The sequence below is a fragment of the Alnus glutinosa genome, chromosome 11, assembly GCF_958979055.1.
Source record: "Alnus glutinosa chromosome 11, dhAlnGlut1.1, whole genome shotgun sequence".
Taxonomy (NCBI): domain Eukaryota; kingdom Viridiplantae; phylum Streptophyta; class Magnoliopsida; order Fagales; family Betulaceae; genus Alnus; species Alnus glutinosa.
Genome location: NC_084896.1, coordinates 21,116,958 through 21,132,626, shown reverse-complemented (window position 1 = coordinate 21,132,626; position 15,669 = coordinate 21,116,958).

Below are 15,669 nucleotides of genomic sequence, written 5' to 3'. Positions count from 1 at the left end.
TGATTAATTCAGATAAAATTTGAAAAGTGATGTTGGAAGAATAATAGCTTTTACTATAAATATTTTTATAAATTAATGCGATAATTCATGTGGTATTTATTATGTAACCTATTAAATATGTCAGTTGGTCAAACCCAAGCTCCAGTTCTACGCAGTTTCCAAGAGGAAGAATAAAGAACAAAGAAGGATCAAAGTTACCCCCTTAGCACTACAAAAATGTGTAGTAGTACGTGATAATTTCAGTCACAAAAATATAAACTACGTATTTCACATAAATTTGTAAAAAAGTTATTACAAAATTGTATTACTCTAATTCTTTTTCAAAACTAATTAAAATATAGGTGATCGGATTTGTGTCTAATAAGGAATTGACACGTGCTGATCTAGAGAGTGTGCTTTATCTTTCCAAGGAGCCCTATTTTTGGGAGAGAATCACATCCTATCCTTTGTGCTATTGGCACAAATGCATCCACCGTAAGTCAGCCAACACTTTAGCCACTAATCTAGGCTTTGTTCTGTCGTCGGAGAAAATTATGGTGCGGTTGGTTGAAGTTACTCTAGTTGGATAATTTGTTCTCCATTCAGCTTGGGCTTGTTCAATCAAACGAGATAAATTTGAGTTTAATTATTAATTTGATTCTGATTTTGATTTGATTTGTTGTCAACCTAAACCCTAGCATAGGCTAGGTTTTATCTAAAGAATGATTTTTATTTATCCAAAAAGAAAATAAAAAAGAGGTGTTTAAATTTATAAAAAAAAGGACCACCTAAAAAAATAAAGCAGGGAACAAATTTATTAAATAATTAGATTCTTACTATTTGTATTAATTTATATGTTAAACTAAATATTCATGAACCGTTCATTTGGTGATGCGAATGGAGACGCATCTCAATTTAAAAATTTTCTAAGACAGATATATTTTTTATTTTATAATCTTACTTTTCTCTTGGTAACACCTCATTCCTCACGCCAATTAAGGTTGTACAAATTAAAGTTACCCATTTAGCATAATGTACAAATTAAAGTTACCCATTTAGCATAATGTACTTTGTCAATCTGCAAAAGATTTAATTTGCTTTTGTTAATTTGGAGCCACTCGTAGGTTCTTAAGTACCTGAGGTTTACAAATTGTCTAAACAACTTTCAGATAAGCATGCTGCTTGCTGAAAAAAAATGGCTAGAGCTCCATTGGGTTACTGAGAAAAGCTACGTACATATGAAGAATCAAAGATTGAGCATCACTTCTCTTTCCCCTAATTTAAAGGTGGTCAAAGCTGGCTTAGGAACGGTTGAAAAAATTATAATGGTACAAATTTAATTTCATTCTCTTTCTTTCTTGAAGAAAACTTGTAATTTTTCTTTTGTTTTTTTCAAAGGGCATGCACCTAAGCCAAATCGGACGAGAAAGGCTATTGTGTCATAGTTCTTGAATAATCGGCGAAGGAGATCATATGAACGACAAATATGCTAGCTAGTTAATTATATTTTTTTCTGCATGTGTCTATGTTATTTCTCAAAGCAAGATAAAAAAATGTTGAAAGCTAATTAATGATCATCGTGCTGTTGGTCCAAAAACTTTAATGGCTATTCTATTAAACAACTTGTAAGATCTGGGTTATTGAAACAACATAGAAGCCTGAAGGATTCCGTGGTTGATGGTCCCCTACGTACCCACCAGAGCTAAGGATTTTTGTGATGATTTCGGAAATTTAAAAAATTAAGCTCTTAATAATTAATTTGCTTTTTTGAATAGCGTGGCCGTATGTCTATTTTAATTAAAGCTGGATGGTCTTAAGTTCTAAGATCCTTGAAAGACAATTACAAAAGGATTCAATAGGTCATAGGTCCTTGCTTTAGAGGAGGGAAATAAAAAAATAAAAAAAATAAAAAAAAAAAAAAAAAAAAAAAAAAAAAAGATCAAAGTTTTTCCCTGTTTTTCGAGAAAGAAAATTTGAAGTGTTCCAATTTTCTGGTATGCCCCTAGCTCCCTGCAGAGACAAGTAAAATTGTTGACTCTAACAAGTTTTCCTTCTAATGTAATTGTTGATCTTGATTTGGTATGTTTTCGACTGTCTAATTGTTTAAAGTACGTAAGGGTTCATCATATCTTTGATATTCAGAATGGAATATTAATTACAAGACTTCTTTAAACCTACCAAACGAAAAAAAAGGGTTAATATCTACTGGATCAATGCTATAACCTTTTACTTTATTTGTGGGTCTGGAAAGATAAATTTCCGATCAATGGAATATGTGTCCTGTGATTTCAAATTTTATTTATGCAATTAGACCCGTGCTAGATTTTCTGTGATTTCAACTTCCTGCATATCACCTCCGTGTTAGATTTCCTATGACCCTGAGTTCATTGTGCCAAGCACTCGATCAATATGTAGCCAATGTCTAACGGTAAAGCTGTTGGACCACATTCATACCTTCTAAACCACAACTTTCCTTCGATATTCTCTTATTAGACAAATCATATGAGTTTGGTTAATGGTTTAATAAATGTCAGTTGAATTCTTAAATAAGCCACGAGCAACTGGATTATGGCAAGAAATCTTTGTTTTTATGCAACTCACATGAATCTTTGCATGTTGTCATGTGTTTGCAGCTGCACTGATCATACAGTTTTGACTTCCTCAAGGTAGAAGATGACTTAATTTGATGCATAAGTCTTCAACGGTAATAAAAATGCTTCTAAGGAATTGACACGTGCTGATCTAGAGAGTGCGCTTTCTCTTTCCAAGGAGCCCTATTTTTGGGAGAGAATCACATCCTACCCTATCTACTATTGGCACAAATGCATCCACTGTAAGTCAGCCAACACTTTAGCCACTAATCTAGGCTTTAATTGTTCTGTCGTCAGAGAAAATTATGGTGCGGTTGGTTGAGGTTACTCTAGTTGGATAATTTGTTCTCAATTCAGCTTGCTTGGGCTTGTTCAATCAAACGAGATAAATTTGAGTTTAATTATTAATTTGATTTTGATTTGATTTTTTGTCAACCTAAACCCTAGCATAGGCTAGGTTTTATCTAAAGAATGATTTTTATTTATCCAAAAAGAAAATAAAAAAGAGGTGTTTAAATTTATAAAGAAGGGACCACCTAGGAAAATAAAACAGGGAACAAATTTATTAAATAATTAGATTCTTACTACTTGTATTAATTTATATGTTAAATTAGGTATTCGTGAACTGTTCATTTGGTGATGCGAATGGAGACGCATCTCAATTTAAAAATTTTCTAAGACAGATATTTTTTTTATTTTATAATCTTACTTTTCTCTTGGTAACATCTCAATCCTCACGCTAATCAAGGTTGTACAAAGTTACCCATTTAGCATAATGTTCTATTTTTCTCCAAGCTATGTAGTAATTTACTTTAATTTATCAATCTGCAAAAGATTTGCTTTTGTTAATTTGGAGGCGCCACTCGTAGGTTCTTAAGTACCTGAGGCTTACAAATTGTCAGATAAGCATGCTGCTTGCTGAAACAAAAATAGCTAGAGCTCCATTGGATTATTGAGAAAAGCTACGTACATATGAAGAGTCAAAGATTGAGCATCACTTCTAGATCTTTCCCCTAATTTAAACGTGGTCAAAGCTGGCTTAGGTGTGGTTGAAAAAATTATAACGGTACAAATTTAATTTCATTCTCAAGTTTTTTTAAAGAAAACTTGTAATTTTTTTTAGGGCTCCTAAGCCACATCGGACGAAAAAGGCTACTGTGTCATAGTTCTTGAATAATCGGTGAAGGAGATCATATGATCGACAAATATGCTAGCTAGTTAATTATATTCTTTTCTGTGTTTATGTTATTTTGCTAGCTAGTTAATTTTATTCTTTTTTCTGTGCCCATGTTATTTCTCAAAGCAAGATAAATTTTTTTTGAAAGCTAATTAATGATCATCGTGCTGTTGGTCCAAAAACTTTAATGGCTATTCTATTAAACAACTTGTAAGATCTGGTTTATTGAAACAACATAGAAGCCTGAAGGATTCCGTGGTCGATGGTCCCCTACGTACCCACCAGAGCTAAGGATTTTTGTGATGATTTCGGAAATTTAAAAAATTAAGCTCTTAATAATTAATTTGCTTTTTTGAATAGCGTGGCCGTATGTCTATTTTAATTAAAGCTGGATGATCTTAAGTTCTAAGATCCTTGAAAGACAACTACAAAAGGATTCAATAGGTCATAGGTCCTTGCTTTAGAGGAGGAAAAAAAAAAAAAAGACCAAAGTTTTTCCCTGTTTTTCGAGAAAGAAAATTTGAAGTGTTCCAATTTTCTGGTATGCCCCAAGCTCCCTGCAGAGACAAGTAAAATTGTTGACTTTCTAATGTAATTGTTGATCCTGGTTAATTTGGTATGTTTTAGACTGTCTAATTGTTTAAGGTACGTACGTAAGGGTTCATCTTTGATATTCAGAATGGAATACTAGAATTCTTTAAACCTACCAAACGAAAAAAAAGGGTTAATATATATATCTACTGGATCAATGCTATAAGTAGCTTATACTTTATTTGTGGGTCTGAAAAGATAAATTCCCGATCAATGACTTCTTGCATATCACCTGCGTGTTAGATTTCCTATGGCCCTGCATTCATTGTGCCAAGCACCCAATATGTAGCCAATATCTAACGATAAAGCTGTTGGACCACATTCATACCTTCTAAACCACAACTTTCCTTCAATATTCTCTTATTAGACAAATCATGTGAGTTTGGTTAATGGTTTAATAAATGTCAGTTGAATTCTTAAATAAGCCACGAGCAACTGGATTATGGCAAGAAATTTTTGTTTTTATGCAACTCACATGAATCTTTGCCTGTTGTCATGTGTTTGCAGCTGCACTGATACAGTTTTGACTTCTTCAAGGTAGAAGATGACTTTGATGCATAAGTGTACGTTCAACGGTAATAAAAATGCTTCCAATGGTACTGTACTGGCCGGCCCATTACCGTATGGATGCTGAATGAAGAATGCTTTGACATCTTGAGCTTGTTGGACTAGCCTGTGTTGAGAAGATGAATTACGGGTTGAACCCGACTTTGACTCGCACCCCTTGTGGAATAACATATGATATGGACAATGAATCCAATAAAATGTCAGGATTGTTGATAGAGATATTACGAGCTGTTTGAAACTTTAGCCTAAAGTTCTGATTCAATTTGAAGTTATCTCTAATATTGTGTTGAATTTGCTGAGAGCAATTTAATTGTGTTAGAGCTTTAAATTGTTTGACATGTGATGAACAGTACAGATAGAGAGAGAGAGAGAGAGAGAGAGAGAGAGAGAGAGGTGATCATAGAATAGGATTTAATACATTGGCTAGATAACAAATAATTAAATCAGAAATTTTAGTGCCTTGGGTGAGATTCAATCCAGTAACAAAGTATTCAACATGGCAGCTATTTGTTCGAGATCTTTTCCAGAACAGCTATTCGTTCGAAGTAATGGCTGTGAAAAGAAATAAAATGCATTATATGGTTTCTCTACTAATTTGATAACCTTCGAGTATGAAATTAGCTAGTGGTTAGAGACGACGAATAAAAAAGAAGTCAGAGATGGAAAGAGATCTAGAGATGCTGTAGAATCATATATATATACCATGACAGGAATCTTCAAAAGAGATATTCTATATATTGTACCATCAGACACCCCTTCCCTTTGTATGGCTTACAAAATATATATATATATATATATAATATACCATCTTAATTACTCCTTTAACCTCAAAATATGGAATCTTAAAAGGTTGTTTAACAATTATCAAAACCCAATTCCCCCCACTAGAAAAAATGCAACTTTGAGTAGCTATATAGGTCCATAAAATCTATTTTTATTTTTATTTTTTATTTTTAAAAAAAGATTTGTTTTATTTTTCTGATGAGCCATAAAATCTGAATTGAAAACAGCCCTATCAAGTCATATATAGGCTATAGGTGTTTGGTGAATAAATTTACTTATTTTTAAGGCGTGGCTTTGGCAAGTGTTTTTTCTATTAGAATTTGGTCAGCTAACGGCGGATGTCTACAGGCTTAAATATTTTGGATCGTCAGCCAGCATTTTATTGCCAAGAAAATGAAAGAAAACATTATTTATATATTATTTAAATTTAAGCATCAAGGAACAACACAGTTCACACTTGGGTTGCAATATAAAATGTCAAAGGAGTGGTGCATGTTGGAGTTCGAATTATTTTGAATTCTTTAATTACTCCATAAGATTTCTTTATTAATTGCATTTTGAATTAAGCTGGGCTCTAGAGTACTCTAAGGGCTGATCTCGACTAGTCTCCGCATCCCAGATGCCTAGCTAAAGCAGGGATATTACTAAAGAATTCCCTTCACATCCCATGCCTAAGATTCCTTTGTTTATTTGGGTTGGATCCTTTCTATTGCTTTTCTCTTCTATTATAAGTATTCCACACTTGGTACGAAGTTCAGGTCGATCGCCAATTAAATTTTATTAATGTTTTCATCTTTTGAATATAAGTAATGCGTATCATGCATTTATTAATTGATGTTAGTCAGATGGACACTTTAGAGAGTATTCTAGTGAAATCATTGGGATGTACAATACTTAACCCAATATAACTCAAAATATTATAAGTTTATGACTTCAGTCCAATTATACTATCTTAATTATCTACACTCGTGATATCTTTCAAATATGAGATTAATTTTTCTACTCAACAATTTCCGTCTTACGGTTGAGTCCATCACCACATCACTAATTAAACTTTATCTCGAACAGAAGTTTTATCAATCTTTCGTGTCATTCATAGTATCACTTAATTGGTTGAGTTATGTGGGCTTTATCGGTGCTATAGTCATGCATGTGCTCATTCTCAAACTATGAAAGGGATTCACCATTGATACATGCCCACTATTCCCACTCCATGCAACCACATGACTACACTCTTTTTCAAAGAGATATTTTATCAATCTCGTTAGGTTTTTAGTGTTGGCAAAGTATAAGTGTAATAACCCCGACCCCCTTTCAAGGGTAGAATAGTCTTTACCACCTATGAGAATAGATAACTAGACGGAATTAATAAACACCTGATTTTACATATGAATTTTTAATTCTTGATATTAATTCATATTTCTTGATATTAAATAGCCACTCATATATTTTATTAAAACACCTACTTTTAAATTTAATAAATTTATATCAATTTAAGTTCTACTTTTATATTTTATATTTATAAAAAAATATATATATATGAGGACCAGATTTTATATTTTTATGCAATTTTATTCTTATTAAAATATCTGTTTTATTATATAAAACCCTAGCAGTCAAAGAATAAAACCCTAACCCTTATATATACCCATTAGCTGTCACTCTCCCCTTCCACCCCAGAAATCCTCCCAGCCACCTCCTTCCAAGGTATGGACGATCTGCTTTAACTCTTCCTTGCCTTTTTGTCTCTTTATTTTTTTTAACTGATCATGGGCATAGCATGTATTCTTTCCATTCTTTCATTCTATTTTTGTTGTTGCCGAATAGTCCCACCTCTTGTCCTTAGTGTTTTACTTCCTTTTCTTTTTCGGCGACAGTGACTGACTTTCATACCAGCATGTATTGTTGACTATTCTTTTCATGGCCTTGTTGTTTTGCCTTTCTACTTAATATACAGCCAAGACTTTTGTTTTTTTTTTTTTTTTTTTCTCTCTCCTTTGTCTTCTCCAAATCCCAACGTCATATGTGTATTGTCTTCCTTTTCTTTTGTTTTTTTTTCCATATTCTTTCCTTTTTCTAATACCACCGAGAGGTATATAGATATATATATATATGTGTATTTTTTTTTTTCTCTTCTCTTTGTCTTGGCCGAACTCAATTCAGAATTTTTGGATTATGAAATCCTCTCACTTTTCAATTCAACCCGTGGCTATTTTGGGGAAACGATAAATTGTTGTCTATTTTGTTTTGTTTCTTTTCTTTTTATTTTTATGTACAGATTTGGGTTTGCCCTAAATTCTTTCACAAAGAGATGTATAGTCCTAAAAAAAATTATATTTTTGGTACAAAGTAGTTTAATGTAAACATTCAAATCTTCTTGTAAATTCCTTAAAAATCATGGATCATTTTTATAAATTATTTTACTTAAGGGTATAGTTTGTGATATCGGAATTTATTAAACTCTATAATTATAAAATAAAATATTTCTGATGACAATTACTTTTATGGAGTCGTATTTCTAATGTCAATAAAAGAAAATGTGTTATTACTTATTTAATGATTTAATTATTATTAGAATAATTAATGTTGTTAAACATACATAGGGAATCCATTCTCAGTAGGTTAGCAAGACAAATCCTAGTGGTGTTAGTGTGTAGTTTAGTGCCTAGCACGAGATATTGATTTATTTAAACTTGTACCAGGTGACTAGTTAGCAGTCGAGATAGTCCAGCGACTTATTGCAATCAGAGAAGTAAGGGATCCTCTACCCCTTTTCAAATTGTTTTATGTCATATTACTTTATCATTTTTTTTAAACATATTTGCAATTAATTGTTCTTGTTCTATATTTCAAATTATATTGATGCATGAAGGACTGTTTTAAAAATAGTTTTGAGATGAAAATTTGTCGGTATAAATGTTAATCTTGAAATCACTGTTTTAAAAGAAGCTTTGGTTATAAAGGATTTTTCTAATTATTCGTAAATTGTGTAGTTGGTTCCCGAGACGGGAAGTTACAGCTTTTTGAAATTAATGAGAAAAAGAGAGTAAAATCCCTCCCACACGTTGCCTCAAGAATTATCAAAGGAATAAGAATAATTTGTGAGAATGAGATTTTTATAAAGGAGGCACGTGTGTGGAGGAGACTATTATTTTGACCCCAGATATATTCACAGAGATTTGCAGAGATTAAGCTCGGTACAGTTGCTTGGATGGAAGCGCAACCGCTCAAGGACTTAGAGAAAGCGGATCCATCCCTATGTCATGCTAAGTGCACTTCAATTAATTAGCTGACGGGGCAGGGCCTGTGGCCACAGTTTACCTGCCTGAGGTCGCAGTAGACCGCGCAACCTTAGTACATAGGGCGTAATAGTGCACATGGGCCCTACATATGAGAAATTTATTTATTAACCAGTAATTTTATGTGTTAAGTAAAATGCTGAATTTTTATTTATATTCTATAAATTTAGATTTCAAGTGTATTTTAATAATTGTTTTAAAGAAAATGAAGTTAACTCAACCGTTTTATGGTTGAGGGTTACCTTACTGAGCATTTTTCGCTCACCCCTTATTTTGTTTTGTTTTCAGGTTATGAGCAGAGAGACCTAGGCGGTCGGGATGGGATCTAGGCTAGCATTAGGACATTGCATCTCAGTTACCTTAATAAGTGCACTTGCACAATAAATTTAGTTTTTCTTTAGATTTTCAATTATTGAATCAAACATAATTATTCATTTCGAAATAACTGTTTCCGCATTTATTAAAGCTCAGAGTTTTAAAATCTTTATTATTTTTGTTATTAAATTCAGCATATTAGCTAGATTGTTGGCAGACCTTACGAATCTTTGCAGTTTGGTGTATGAAATGGACGAACCTAACCCTTAGCGGTTTGGGGGCGTTACAATAAGGGTACTTAAGTTGGTGAAAAAGTTTATCAACGGTATGATGATGGACTCAAATTCAAGTGGGTTGAATCCAATCTAAATTAGAAGATCTATATGATGTGGTTAAGTCAATTAAAGAAATGAGCCAATCGGAATTTCATTAATTATAGTTAAAATTGGATTTGTCAATTTCAAATTGAGCACGTTTCAGTATTTTTACTATAACTTTCATTTCAAATATTGGATTGAGATGAAACCAGCGACATTGAAAAGCTAACTCAAAATGAAACGAATCTCTTTGAAATAGGATTTTTTAGAATTGCCCCACAATATAAGCTCAAAAATCTAGGTGATTTCTGTCCGAAGTTTCCTTCTCCTTTTAGGTTTTCTTATCCTATTCAAACTAGAACTAGGTTTACTTGAAGTCTATTTAAGGGCAATGTTTCCAGAAAAAATAGAGCTTTTACCTCCATGTGCTAAGATAGAAAGTTCAGGATTTTACGCTTTCAAGTGCATCTCTCTTAGAGTATTTGTTGTAAATCATAACTGTTTATCACAACAACTGAAGCTTATTAGAGTTCTAGTAAAGGAGATAAAGTAGAAGAATTTTTCAGAGGTTCGGGGGGCTACTGCAATAGAAGTCAAGTGGGTCGTTTGTCTTATGCAAGAGACTTTCAACTACAAAGGTTTTGTAAGTGTGAACTTTTTGTAACACTTATTTTTCTATAGTGGATTGATTTATGGGTTGGCATTCTGGAATGATTTTCTCTTTGAGGTTCCAAAAGTTTCTACTTTGTCGCCAAATTCATTGTGTTGATTGGTTTATTGTTTTCAAAATATTTGGTGATTGTTTGTGTGCTTGATTATTTTTAAATTCCGTATTTTTATTGACATACACTTATTCAACTTTCCTTGTAGGTGTAGTTTGGAGTCTTGGCTATTATTTTTCAAATCTTATGGGCCATATTCATAGCATCATCACTTGTGTGGACCTTGTGGGGTTTAGTCGTGCTACAAAAACTATCTTCGTAATTGTTGGGGTTTACTAGTATAAGATACTATCTTTGTAATTGTTGGGTTTAGTAATAGAAAATCCGTTTTTACTAGCCATAATGTTATTACGTCATTTGTGAATGAATGGGGGATTTTGGTGTACACAGCTTAAAATACAAACTAAGTTGGAAACTGTTAGAATATATTATGCAGTTCAATAATCTAAGTTATAGTTCAAGTCTCTCCCTTAGCTATACTTAAAGACTATCGCCTAATCATAGTTGAAGACTGTAACCTAACTACAGTTGAAGTCTATCACCTAGTCACAATTGAAGATTTTCACCTGGTTCTAGTTGAAGTCTATTTGTATTATTCTCATCTACCCTAATTCTCCTATAAATAGATGCATATTATATTGTAAATATCACCAAAGAAATAAGATCAAAATGTAGCCTTTTGGACTTTATCCTCTAGATGTAGTCATAGATCGAACAATAATTTTTTGTGTCTTTATTTATTCTGCTTTATATTTATTTTTCCATTTCATTATCTTTCCTTTTAGAAACAATAATAATATTTACCGGCGCTTACTAAGTGATGGTAAAAAAATTAAAAACAATATTGGTGCATATATAGCGCCAACAAATATATCGACGCTTAGTATGCGCTAATATATTTGTCGACGCTTATTAAGTGACTCCAAATTATGGGCCTTTAATTTACTATATACCGATGCTCTCAATAGTGTCGACTAACACATTTCTAGCACTTACATGTGTGGGTTCTATATGAAAATATGAGCCTATAATAAAAAAAAAAAATTGCCAGTGTAACACTCCGCTCAAATACATGGTAGATATTTTACAAGTAACCAGTTTAAATTGGTAATGATAGTATGTTCTTTAAACGAGCTGTGTGCATGCTACTTTAAAAACACACACACACACACACGCATGCCCTAACTTATGTTTATTCCTCATGTTTAAGCTGTGTTTTATGTATCAAATTGCATACTAATTGTCTTTCATTTGATAATGGTTAAAAGCTAAGTTTTTTAAGTAAATAAGCTTAACCCTTACATAGGGGCAGAAACTATAATGCCACAAGAAATTAATTAACTAGTAATTAACTTCACAGTTCGTTTTCTAGTCCCATTCTACCAGGAATAAGACTTAGGGATCTCTATTCCTCAAAAAGAGAATATTATGGAGTGAAACATAAAATATTCTACCAACATTAATTACAACTAGAGAATCTACTTAGAGTCGTCATATTAGTTGAAAGCACACTTTACAAATCCTCATACTAAATCTTAATACACATTTACACCTCAAAATGCTAAGTCTACAACATCTCTCAAGAATACTAAATTACCAAGAATGACCTCCAAAATCCTGTGATAAGTCCTCGAGCATTGACTAGATCGCTATCATTACTCGAAACGGTCGCAACTGCCTCGAGGTCCTTCTTGACGTCTACTCAGAATTTTAACACATTTCTGGCAGGGTTGGCTTTGTCCTGAGTGATCTGTAATACAATACCGATGCTCTAAATATTTTATGCTATTGTCCATCATAGCAGTCCGACCTCGAGTAGCCCACGCCACTAATGACGTCCGTCTATAGGGACCTCCATTCAAGCATGATTGCCCCGATCACAAGAACCATTGGATTCAAGGCTAAATATAAAAATAAACCTTTCACTATAAAGAATAATTACCTCTATAATAGTAAGCCTATGATCGTTATCCTATACGTACCAGTGTATCATGTCATACGATGTAATTTAATATTCACCATCTTTTACATGCATGCTTTTCATAAATTCACCATTTTCCTTATCTTGTCATTAATCACTAATTTTTACAAAATAGAGTTCATAATAATAATAATAATAATAAAGTATATTTCATGTGAGTTGTAAGTATGCATGTTTTGGTACACAAAATAATCATGCTATGCGAAAAAAAAATAATAACAAGTATCCATGTGAGTTTTGACTTATTTGTATCATTAAACTCCAATTGAGAGTCCTATTTAGGCTCCACAACCTCGAAATCTGCCAAAAAGCCTATCATCAGTCCTAATCCCGAGCTAAACAAGCCCTAAATCGTAAATAAATTTGAAATATGATTTTTTTTCCCATTGGTCGAACGTTCGGTGTTGGGGCAGAATCTCATTTCCGAACCGAAAAGCCACAAACAACTTCTAAGCAAGTCCTAAGGTCTTCATATGATTTCTAAAAGGGGCCTAATCCACAATAACACATTCATACAAAACTTGGTACGTTAAATCTCATCAACCTACTAATCGAACACTAATATAGTATTAAAACCAAGAACATATAGAGATACAAATCATAAGTTAGGGCATGAAAACTAAATAAACAACATAACAACAACTTAAGAAAAGAAATGGGCCAGGAATGTTACATCTTTAGAAAAACAAGAACCGAGAGAGCTCATTCTCTCTCTCCAAAACACTCTCACACTTTTACTCTTGAATAACACTAAAGGAATGGGTGAAAATGAGGTGAAAGAGGCCAGGGTGAGGGGGGCTATTTATGGGCTTGGGGCATCTAAAGATAAGGATGGGCTGTTATTACACATTTTTGGCAATCATCAGACCTTAGGTCACTTTTGTCAAACCTTTGTTATAAATGTTTATGAATGTTGTATGGCACCCACTCCAAGTGTTGTAACCTCTAGGGGTCTTGGGTAAGAGATAGATTAGGTTCTAATAGGATGATACAGGGAAAAACACATTCTAGGAAAAAATAATCGAACGATCTCAAGTAACGATCGATCATTCTAAGTAGAATGTGCATGATTAGGGTCTTAAGTGTAGGATTAGGGTGTTGACTAATATTAAAATATGACTTGCATGAAAAAGAAGTTTAAACTTTTGGTATGTTCGAGGTTGTATTTGAGCGTTTGAGGTAAGTAATTGTCCATGGAAACGCAAAAAATGCCATGTCATTAAACATGGATATTTTATCTATAAACTGTGCATTTTGATACTCATGCATTACATAATTATCTCGTAAGCCTAACATTTTATAAAATAATGATTTACTACTGCATTGTAATTTATTGCTTGCCATGAATTAAACTATGTTTCTCAATTGGTTATTTACAAATTCTTATGTGTCCTACCATCGTGGGAAAATGAGGTGTAGAATCTAGGGTACATAAACATTATTGTATAGACTTGACCTTATGACCTAGAATTAGTAGATTTGGGATGCCTTTGATCCATTGACTAGAGTAGTGACTGACGCAACCATCCATAGATGGCAGTCACACTTTACCGCATCACTAGTCGTGTGGATCAGTTGGGGTCGAACCCGATCAGACCACTAGGGATGGCTAGTTATGTATCTCAGAGGGGCACTGGTGTTGTTTCAGAGGTCGCACAAGACGCACAAACCTCACCGTAAGATGGTTAAGAGTACCGGTAGGCCAAAGGTCCTCATCATTCTTTCCCTATCTTTTCTCAGTTTTTCCCAACTATTTATTTCCCTTCTCTCAAAATCTCACTCTTTCTCTCAAAGGCCCACTTTACTTCTTCTTTTTTTGGGTCGACCCACCTTGTGACCAATGGATTTTTGTCATTTTAGCCACTTAATTAGTTCAAGTACTGGCCACTCTTAAAAATAATCTCTTGTACCCAATCCACGTATACGATCACTTTATGTTCTTGATCTAATATTATTTTAAGAGAAACTAAGAATACTGCGGTTTGATGAAGAGTAGTGTTATGTTAATCGATTTCATCGTAAGATGAAAAATTTATAATATGTTTTCTATATGTGAAGTAAAGATACCAACAAATATGTTTTATATATGTGGAGTAAAGATACCATGAAATAAATAGTCATGAAGAGAAAACCCTAGCCGCTGGGTTTCTCTTTAGATCTTGGTTGAGGGGGGAGGGGGCGTTGCCCCCAACCCCCCACTCTTTGCTTTTTCCGTTTTGTTTTCGACCCGACACTGAGCTGTGGGCTGTTGGATTTCTTCCCTCTAGGTGGCTCTCAGCAAACCCAAGAGGCGAGGCTTGGACTAGTGCGGGGAGCGTGGAGGATGTAGAGGGGTTTTCTTTCTCGGATATGCACTTTCTGTGCTATTTCAGGGGTTGTCGGCAACGTTTGAGGAGGAAGGAATAATGATGGGTTGCACAACCTGAGGTATTTCTTTTCCACGGCATCGGCAGCGTTTTGATTAAGAAGAAGACTGATGTTTGGGTGCACAATTAAGTTACTTCTATTTTAGTACGGGAATAGGCTTATTCTTGAGCAGGTTTTGGTGGGGTTTTATTCTAGTATGTGGATAAGCTTATATCCCCGAGCAAGTTTTTTTTTTTTTTTTTTTTTTTTTTTTTTTTTTTTTTTTCATTTAGAAGAAGTCTAATATAGATCTACCATGGTCTTTTGTTTACCAAAATATACCAATAACAAAAATTCACTCGCAATAGGGCAAATCCTTGTAGGATAAGACTATAGAGAGGATGTCGAACCTCAAAGACTGTGTAGGAGTTGCTATCAAGTTTTTTAAGATTAAAATAACTTAATTAAAAAGATGTTTGTCTTTGTTTTCTAAAAATAAATACATAAACGTAAAAGACATAAATGTAAAGATTGTAGCGATGAGAGAAAGAATAGGGGATTGATTTTACCACTCACTACATAACAATGGTCAATCATAAATTAACAAGGAAAATTCATACTATGCATGATATAGGGCTCGTCTCACTCAAGTATTCATGAAATTACCTCTAAAGAATAAGTATAATCCATCTTCGGTTGGCATAGACTTTCCACCTAACCACTAAGATGCGGTACGACCCGTCTTTCCTAGGTATAGATTAGCTACGTCTTTAATAGGATATACACAATCAATAGAATAGTATAACCCATCTTCGGTTGGTACGAACTGTCTACCTAAATTACACTAAACTAGGGTGTAGTAGAATTCTTCTTCCCTAGGCATGGCCTATCTAACCTTCTTGATTATAAGTCAATTAAAACTGTTGTATAACAATCATTCACATAATCACAGAAAATATGAAGGATTGAGTTCAATCAATATAAAAGATTTTCTAAGATAA